Source organism: Montipora capricornis, chromosome 7, assembly GCF_036669925.1.
Source record: "Montipora capricornis isolate CH-2021 chromosome 7, ASM3666992v2, whole genome shotgun sequence".
NCBI lineage: Eukaryota > Metazoa > Cnidaria > Anthozoa > Scleractinia > Acroporidae > Montipora > Montipora capricornis.
Window position 1 is genome coordinate 22,617,040 of NC_090889.1, and position 10,000 is coordinate 22,627,039.

At 38.2% G+C, this 10,000-nt stretch overlaps 1 protein-coding gene and 1 long non-coding RNA gene across 2 annotated transcripts in view; one reads left to right on the plus strand and one right to left on the minus strand.

The window, feature by feature from the left end:
* Positions 1-7,383, plus strand: part of LOC138056473 (uncharacterized) — an 8,418-nt gene extending 1,035 nt beyond the window's left edge. The window contains exons 2-3 of the long non-coding RNA XR_011133464.1: positions 5,975-6,196; positions 6,948-7,383. This is a non-coding gene — a long non-coding RNA (uncharacterized lncRNA). The remainder of the gene's footprint in view (positions 1-5,974; positions 6,197-6,947) is intronic.
* LOC138056470 (cysteine-rich DPF motif domain-containing protein 1-like) overlaps positions 1-10,000 on the minus strand; it is a 41,460-nt gene that overhangs the window by 29,061 nt on the left and 2,399 nt on the right. The gene's annotated exons all lie outside the window — the stretch shown is intronic.

The following is a 10,000-nucleotide window of genomic DNA, read 5'->3' on the forward strand; positions in this document are numbered from 1 at the left end:
AAATAGATTAGGACGACGTGGCCTTAGTGATTAAGTAAATTAAAACCCACAATAGGATACTATCAGTAATCATACCAGTGTTACGGATCTCCGAGTTTCGCAGTAAGAGTTTGACAAAACTGTATTACCTTTCTCTGTCCTCTCTGTTGCTGGAGTTCTTTTAAAAGGAAGCTATGCCATTATTTCGTGACCTCTCAAAGTGCAGGAATGGTCCACCCTTAATTCAATTAATTCAATGGGTGTCAGTAAAGAAGTGACTGGGTTTTGTGAACAACCTGATCGATTTCCAATGTACAAAGAGTGGAGGAAAGGAAAAAAAACCGTGTTTCTTTTTTTGCAACAATTGATAAACGGTTGTTGACAGTTTTATTCTACGAAGACTAGCCTACGAGCAGGCTCCCAGTGGTTCGAAGTACATGAAGAGCATGCTCGACTGCTCAGATGCGCAGGCTAAACAAAGGCGAAAAGGTGTTGTCAGATGCGGTTTCACAGTCAGTGGCCACCTCTTCCTATTTATCTAGGAGGTATAGGGTGCCAAAACCCGATCGAAAAAATCTACTGTACACACATACATGTACAGTAAATCGTTGATAAAACGTACTTTAAATTCGTCGACAATGATCGAGAGGGTATAGCAGTACAAAAGCCCTTAACGCGGAAACACGTGATCTGTCAAAGTAAAAGAATGTTCCGCCCACATCATGATTTAAAGACTATTGGGACGAAGTCCACAAAGCGCTATTAATACCGCGTAGTTCATTCCTTCAAAAACAAAGCACCCATTGAGAATCCCGGAGCAAAGGAGATAGGTAGGTTTTTACTCAAGGGTAGTATTATGGTTTATTGCACGCTTTTTGTTTAGTGGTCATGAAAATATTCCAACAAACAATTCTCAGTCCAATTCTTTATCCAATTAAAGGAAATGAATGAATCACCTCTCCTGTCTTCTGTACAAGATTAGAAAAAACAAATTCAGTTTTAAAACATGATTCTATTTGATGAAAAACTTGAATCTTCGTTCCGACTTTATTACTATAAGCGACTTTCAGAACGAGCCAGAATACAATAGATGTGTAATAAACGGGTAAACAGGGCAACCGTGGAATGTATTCTACGGAACCAAAGTCACTTTTATTACACACACAAAAGCGGTCACTCTCAAAAGCACACACGTTCTAGCGCGCACAAAGCTGTGTCACGTGATCCTATGCCTACAGATGTTATTATTATTGAAATAAGTGGCGGAGTATTCAGCAGATAAGCTCTATTTTTTTTTCTGTTTTATACTTTTCTGTCTGCTCCTTTGGTGGAAAAAATTTTATCCTCACTGTTTTTAGTCTTTAAAAATCTATATTTGTGAAAGAACAATCGTTGTGTTATTAGATTGGGATGACGTGGCCACTAACTGTGAAACCGCAGCTGACAACAAAGGCCCTTCATGCACCTCGAATCACCGAGAGCCTGCTCCCAGGCTCCCCCCAGGCTATAGTCTTCGTTGAATAAAAGGGACAACTATTATCGAGAATTGTTGGAAAATACGAAACAGGATTTGTTTTCCTTTCTTCCAACCGTTTTATGTTGGAAGTCGATATCATGATTGTTCACACACCGTAGTGACCTCTTCAATGACACCCATTTTATTTAATGGGTCCGTGTACGTGTTGGAATTTGTCACCGCAATGGCTTGAGATTCATCCCACAAAAGTAACTTTGAATCCTTAGCATGTTTAAGCAATGAAAAGAAAAACGAAAAGATACAATAGGTGTTGGCCGCCTTAAAAATAACTATACGGCCCAAAATGGAAAGGGTGCCAAAGCAAAGCCCCGTTGCACTTAGAGAGACCCACACGTCAACAACAAAGAGCCTATCTGCGACTAACCTACAATCTTTGACAAAAACCTTGAAACACTTTGAACATTCTCGCACCGTATTCGTCCCCCTCCCTTTTTCAATGTTGTTGCAGCCAGTCAAACAGTAAAATGTCATCTCAACACTGTGCAGGAGAAGGGTTTGTTTCAAGGATTTTTGGCGAGGATTGTAGAATAGGTAAATCAATTTGATCCTTGTTGCAATAAATAAATCATGAGAAAAATTAATTAAATAAGAAAATTGTTCAAATTTTAGTATTTACTTCGAAGATCATTTTAAACACTTAAAATTTCTTCAAGAAACATGATTTTATGTTATTTTAAATAGGAATGTTTAATAACCGTTATTTTTTTACTTATCTGCTGCACTTCTGGTATTCTGTTTGTAAATTTCCGTTACTTGAGTGAAAAATTTATCATTTAACAACCGAAGGAATGAAGTGTGTTGAAATATCTACTACCCCAGTGTGTCACGGTCATAGGTTAGGAAAGGAGAAATGAGTGAATCAAAGGGAATTGTTCCAAGGAGCATCCTTGAGGTACACGACAGAAAGTACTTACAAAGCTAAAACTTAAATACATTGTTCATAGTGACTATCTAGAGGCGACTTTCAAGATGGCCTCCGATGTAAAGAAAGTCATAGCCAAGGCGATACCTGTCCACGCATATCATAAAACTAAAGTCCTTTCAGTGCTGCCGCAACTTCGAGGCAGCTTTCTAATCGGTTATCGGTTTTTCATACATTTAGCCATTCAGTCTCAACATTGCAAAATTATTTGGGAATAATATTTTCCTCAATTCATCTGAGTACATATTGAACATAAACATAAACACCTTGCAATTGGGCAAATTTATGTACTCCTATCAAATCTCGACCCTTCCCGTTCACTGTAAGCAAACAAAATTGTTTTATTGAAAAATTCAAATACATTCCTATTATATAAGAAAATGTAAGTCCTTCCAATTACTTTACTGCAGAACTAATATTAAATAATTCTCCGCGCTTTTTATCAAGGTCATAAGTTTTACAATTCTCCTAATTACGATCTTGTTTCTGCCAGCTTCCCCCCCCCCCCCCCCCCTTGCCTATACGCATACTTTTAATAAAAGACTTCAAGGTATTATTTGTAAGAATTATTAACTTCTTACTAACCGAGCGCGAGGGTCGTACTGGGGAATATTGGCCTACAAACACAAGCCATATAATAATGTATAACGCAGTTGTTTATTGTTTCCTACGAAATTCATTTTTGTTAAAGATCTGAAGTGCGATCTGGCAACTTTTTGGCCTTTTATCTTATTTCATCTCTTCCATCTCTCTCAGTGCGTCTCGAGTATAAAAGCGAACAATGATTCGGGTTTTTTTGACCCATTTTGAGTTACACAAAATCGGATTGTTTCACATTTTTGGTATGACATGCGTTGATATCATTCTTTGGGAGATGGGAAGATACGTCAACCCAAAATGAACGGTGTTGGTTTTTCAATTTCTCGGAATAATTGCTTTCGTTTTCGGTTTTATACAACACTTCATTGAAATTCGTGTCATGCATGATCACTGTATAACAATATTTCTGCAATGTTAACTCAGTTGTATGTATAGTGATTATATAAGCAAAGTAAAACCCCGGGGAGGGGAGGGGGGTACTCCCTTATAAGGACTTAATGGAGACGTGCGGCCAGCCAGGGTATGTTTTTCGGGATTTTTGTCTTGAACAGGGTATCGAATTTATCATTTTTTGTCTTAATCAGGGTATCGATTTATCAATTTTTTCTTAAACTGGGTTAAATGTTTTAAACAGGGTATCAAAAATCGGAATTCTGTCTTAAAATGGGTAGGAAAATCAGCGATATTTGTCTTAAACAGGGTCAGGGTATGAGGGGCCGCGCCGCACCTCCCCAACCAGGGATACATCGAGTACCCCGTCCCCCCCCCCCCCCTTCCCCCGCCGGGAGTAAAATCCACAATAGGATTTTGACTTCTTACACACTGCGTGGCTTTTAGAGTTTCTATACAGAGGGCGGTTTTAAATGTAACTTACGCAAGGCGTTTGTTAGCCTCCTTCGCAGCCATTTTCAGGCTCGGACAAACCAAGCTTAAAAACAGCTGCGAAGGAGGCTGGGCGTTTGTAAGACGTCTTCGATTTCACAGATACACACGGCATTTGTAAGAGTAAGGTTACATAAGGCGCTTTTAAGAGTGTCACGTTACATGCACATTTTGTAAGGTTCTAATATGGCACGAGGCGTTCTTACACACACCCATTCTCTGCATTCTCTAACATAATGCGTTTTAATCAATGCATTGAAATAATCTCAATTTTCGCTGCCATCTTGATTTAGGGGGAAAACAGACTGAGTTTAAATTAGAGTAGATGGATTTTTTTGTCCAAATATATTAAGATTCTATAACCACTCTACAAAGCGATGGATTGCACAAATTTCACACAACTTATAATCATTCCACTTATCTTATTTACCCATCCGGTTGATATGCAAATAGCTGAGCGGGTATGCTACAGTTTATCACCCATAAATTATTACAAAAAGTCCAACATCCGAAAATTGGATGTTAATAATCCCATTATGGCAAAATAGATAGAAACATGCTTTTTTGCATGGTTTAACTAGCAAGCGTATTTTGCATATTTAAAGAGCGTTAATTTAGAAACACAGAATGATAAGGTAAAATACGTTTTTTATTTTAAATAAAAGGCTTCCTTACCACGCTTGAAATTCATTTCAGTACGGCCCTGCTTTCACTGCTTTCAATGGTTATAAAATCGTGAAATGACTTTTTCCACTTGGGTACACGAATTTTGGTATCACGGTTGAGTTTTAGTTTGTCTTTTGTTTCTTTCCGAGTTGTTTTGAAACATGGCAACTTAGAATTGAACAAAAACCGGATGTAATTGATTTACAATCCTCTAGGTCCTTTATTGCTTAATGATGAGTTAAAATATCAAAGACAGAGACAGTATGAACATTGTTTTCACAGTTTTAGGGAAAATGTAATGGCACTGTCTCTTTATTAGCCTGATAACCGTGAATGTTGGCATCCAGTTGTTGCAAGCAAGAGGTTTTTAGTTCATTTTGAATATCCATTTATTCATAACGGATTAATTGAGATCTTTTGACAAAAGACTCAGAATGAAAACAAAGGGAAATTTGAGCTCAAATCACAAATGTCATAAGTAACTGTAAGGTAGCTCAAAATATGCCTTCTTTTAAAACTCTAGGTAGGTAATCCTATGCAGTCTTTCGTCAGAGAAGCTACACCTTGTAAGAAATGAAAGCGTGAGAATACGGAAAAAGTGAGGGAGAGATCCTAACCCTAACCCTAATCTCACTTCGTCATTGCTTCTCAGTACAAAATGTGTTTTCTCCACAACGCACAAACACGGGCAGGTTTTGCAGTCTTCATCTTTTACGTATCTTCAGCCATCGCACTGTAAATTACAGCCCAGATGCCATGCCTATCATACATTTCTTACTATAGATCGCGGTAAATAGTGACCACTTTGCATCGGTGTTTGTTACTGCTGATTCAGTTAATCATCTACGTACAGTCTTTGGGTTTTTCTAAAGCGCATGCGCCTCGAAGGTCTGTATGAGCTGTGAGCACGAGGCCGTTGTTTTAAGGACGGTGCCTACTAATTAAAGATATTTTTGCCCCGGTGTGTGATTATGCAGGAAATGTAGATCTTAACAAGTGTTATTGAAATCCAAAAAGAAAATTGGGGTAACCACGCATTTTTTAAAGATAATTCATGAATAATATTTGTAATTTGCTGTAATGTATGGTGTTCTTTCTCAAATTGAAACTTAATTATCTCTCAAAAACACATGGTTACCCCCAATTTTCTTTTTGAATACTAAGAGTAGTTACTAAGATCTACTTTCTCCGGATAGTTTTAAACCGCGCAAAAATATCCCTGTATTAGTAAGCATCGGCGATAGGAAATCCGAGTATCTGGAGATGCGCAGAGCGTATGCGCAATAACAATAGTAGGCACCGTCCTTAAAACACGCAATTAAGCCGAAAGGAAAAGTAAGAGCTTTTTCTTGGTTCGAAGAATAAAAAATGTACTTCTTTCCTTTCAGGAAAACAAGAAGACTTTTCAGACAGCAACACACAAAGTTACATACTCAAGATTCGTCGGTTTTCACATAATCAGAATGAAGGAAATAGCTCTCGTCATTCTTGTTGCTGTCTTTGTAATCCCCGGTTTGGTTGTGGAGACTGACTGCGAGCCGTGGCCACCACGAGCAAAACCACACGCGCCAGTTGGACTTATTGCGGAAAGAATGCAGTTGCAGGAAAAGGTTGGAATGTGATAGAGCAGTTTTCAAAGGAGTGTCGTAAAACCAAAACCAAAGTAATTTACTTCGGCCAATCAAGAAGGTCGAAGACAATCCAGTAAACCAATCAAACCTCGAAGTAATTACACGTAGCCGACACAAAGCGCGGGAAAATGTGCACGTGCGAGCCACGATTGGTTTTGGTTTCACTTCTGATTGGTTGAAAAAGTGGCGCGAGTACTTTGAACCAACCACTGAGTGAAGTAATCATAAACCCAAGCAATTCGCTAATTACTTTCGACACTCAATCGAAAACCGCTCTATGTACCTTGGTTGAGTTACTTTTGTTGAAAATGGATACGCTGACTTGCTATTCATTTTGGAAGGGGTCGATACGAATCGAAATTTTTACGAATCTTCTTGTGGATGATCTCATTCCGCATCATTCCTTTTACCCATCACATTTTGAAGGAGAATGTTTCTAGAAGTTTCTGCGATGTTTTGGTCAGTGGTATATGCGATTAAAAAAATTTCGAGGACCGAGGAAATGCTACATTGTGTCTCAAACAAAAGAAAACTGCCTCATATTATTTTTGCACAGAAACATACTGAAATCATTTTCCAAAAAGCTTGAACTTCCACTTCGACAGTATTGTTCAGATACGCAAACCTGGCCGAAGTGGCGAGAGTTTGAAACTTGTAAGCAATTTTGACATGTTCACAAGGTTGATCAGGAAAACACAAGTTTTAACATTTATCTTACCTGAACTTTCAGAGAGAAGCAAGAAGCATCCATCCATTCTTTGGACGTGACAAGAAGCCCTGGATGCCACAGCGCAGGTTAAAGAAGAATGAATGATCGCTGGTTTCCACGATAAATCACCCACAGCACCTCACTGATAACAGTGATTTTTTCTTTGCAATGAAATAGCTTAGTATCCTTCATATGTAACCACTTTGTAGACCTGCACACGCGGTGTTACCTTTTGGGACTCTCTAAATCCCCTATCAATACGTGCCTGATATTCCAGTCGAAGGAAAAACATCAATTTTTCAGGAACAGCCAATTCAGAATGAATCGTCTCATTCAAGAACTTCACTGACGATTCCTTTTGTTATTTTTTTCACATTACCAGTAGCAGATTCCATAACCTTACTGATAGCACGAGTAGCAGATTATCAAATCGGAAGTAATAAAGCTATGTCAACAAGATAGTGTTTGGTGACAGGGTGTCGTGTCCAAATATCTAATGTCGCACTGATGTAATCGTATTCCTTGAATACAATGTACCTTTGCAGACACGGTGCAGTGGAACTGGGCTCTTCAATAATCTTTGTAGGGGATGGTTTCTAAAGAAACTGCAGGGGCACCCAACGACCAATTTTTTATAAAATGTAATCTTATACCCCAGTTAATGAAAATAAATGTTATTAAGGTATTTTCAGGTGTTTTTCAGTGTTGCTGGGAAAACATTATCTGTTCCTTTTTCCCAGCAAGACACACAAGAAATTTCCCAGCCAGCTAGATAAAATTTATTTCCCAGCCAGGAATTCCGCGCACTTTCAAATCCCTCGATCGAAAACGACCCAACAAAAGCGACAAAACCGGGACAAAACAGGTTTTTTCCGCAAGCGCAATCACTCTGACCAAGCGTCGTATGTCTGTGACTACTCTCTGGGAGAGGGAAGGGCTCCTTTTTTTTTTTTTTTTTTTTTAGTCGTCCTCAGTCTTCAGAGTTTCTACAGCCAGCTCGGGTTGAAATGCAAGAAAAAGTCAGTAATTCCCAGGAAAAACCTCTATCAATAATAAATTTGCCAGCCAGCTCTTCAAAACACCTGCATTTTTGCCAGCCAGCAAGATTTCTCTGGGGAACAGATAATGTGAGGAACAAATTCGTTGGGTGCCCCTGAAACTGTGGTGCTGCATCGATGGGGAAGTAGTATACAAAAATTTGGTTTTATCAACGGAGTTGATAATGTAAATTGACCACCATACAGAGATTCTAAAAGCTTTTAGAATCTCTGTACGGTAGTCAATTTACATTATCGACTCCATTGATAAAACCAAATCTTCAATAATGTAGCCGAATTCGAACTAATGTAACTGCCCAAAGGTAACAAAGGTTGCCAATATTCCAAAGCTCTCAAACAGTTACAGGATCTCTTGGTACTTGGTTCGAACTCAACAGATTGATTCAAAGCGATTTCATATACAGACAATCAGAAAAATAATCAACCAAGGCTGTGTACAGTGTTATTGCTATAAATACTGATGGTGGAGTTGACAAATCCAAATCGAACGATAGCAAATAAATCCGTAGTTTGCACATGATAATGTTCTTAGTCTGGATGATAAAGGTTTACAGATATAGAAGCCAACTGTAGTTATTCATAAGTTGTAGTTCTCAGATAGATCGTAGGTTCGAACTGAAATAGGATAATTAAGATACTAACAATTATTATAGATTCTAACTTATCTTAACATAAAATAAGCCTGGTACGTGGCACGCTATACGCCAACAAATAGAAACAACAAAAGCTACACATGTCTTGCATGAGGCTTAATTAATATGGATGTGTAGCACATAGCACATATCCACTTGCATACGACATATATAGTGAATGGTTACAACAATATCCTAGAGATTTTAAATTGAAAAGCGTTGTGTCAAAACCTAAAGGATATACCTGGATATACGACTTATATTATTATAGCTTTGATAATAATATAGTAAGAAAACGAGCAAAAAATAATCATCGCATGATGTAGCAGAGAATAACACCAATTTTGACAAATGCAACACTGGAAAGGTTAGGACAAATAAAAAGATAAAAAACTTACGTACTTCGGTTTACGCTTGTACCAATGGAGACAGAGAAATGGTACCAGTAGCAGATTCCATAACCTTACTGATAGCACGAGTAGCAAAATTCTTATTTTACTATGAAAAATTCGTCTAGCATTTAGTATAGGACGCGATCCAAATTTTGGGTGTAGAAGAAGTTGGGTATTCACGCATTTCCTCACGATAATTCCTACGCCCTTGTGGGCACTCTATATGACTCGTTTTCCTGTGAAATTCTAACACGTTCCATAGCTCTAATTAAACGCTAGATGATTCCAATAAATGAGGACAGTTTTCTTAAAACTGAACAATGATTGTTGCTGCAATGTTAACACAAGGAAAGCAAAGAGACTAATACATATCAAAACAAAGCGGCCGGTAATGTCACTGCCATTCAAAGACAAGATTACTCAGTCAAAATTGTGGAACGGTCAGTTGATAAAATCGATCAAAATACAATTTCAAGTGTTTTTTCCCAACTGATGCAACCTTTCAAACACAAGGTCCTGCCAATAGTTTAGTTCTGCCATCAATCACATTTTTTGCAATGACAGCTAGCAGACAATGACAATTCATCTAACTCAGTCAATCACACCACTCTAACTCAAGTTATCTCATTGAACTGATGTGTGTCAGTGATTGACAACAGTGAAAAACAGAACTGTTAATTGAACTTGAACTTTAAAGTCCACATTGCCATCAAAGGTGCAATAATTTGGTGCAATATGGGAGTAGGATTGGTGTAGTAGTGAGAGCACTCGCCTACCACCAATGTGGCCTGGGTTCGATTCCTAGACTTTGTGCCACATACTTCCATACACTGCCCATTTCCCTTAGTAGGTCTAAGGCTCACATGGTTCATATGGGGTAGAAAACTAACACTTCACATTACACTCTAATCAGTTAAATCTGTTAAAAGATAAGTGCTACACGGACAACGTTTGCAAAAACATAATCCTTCCTCTTACTTGTACAATTGTTC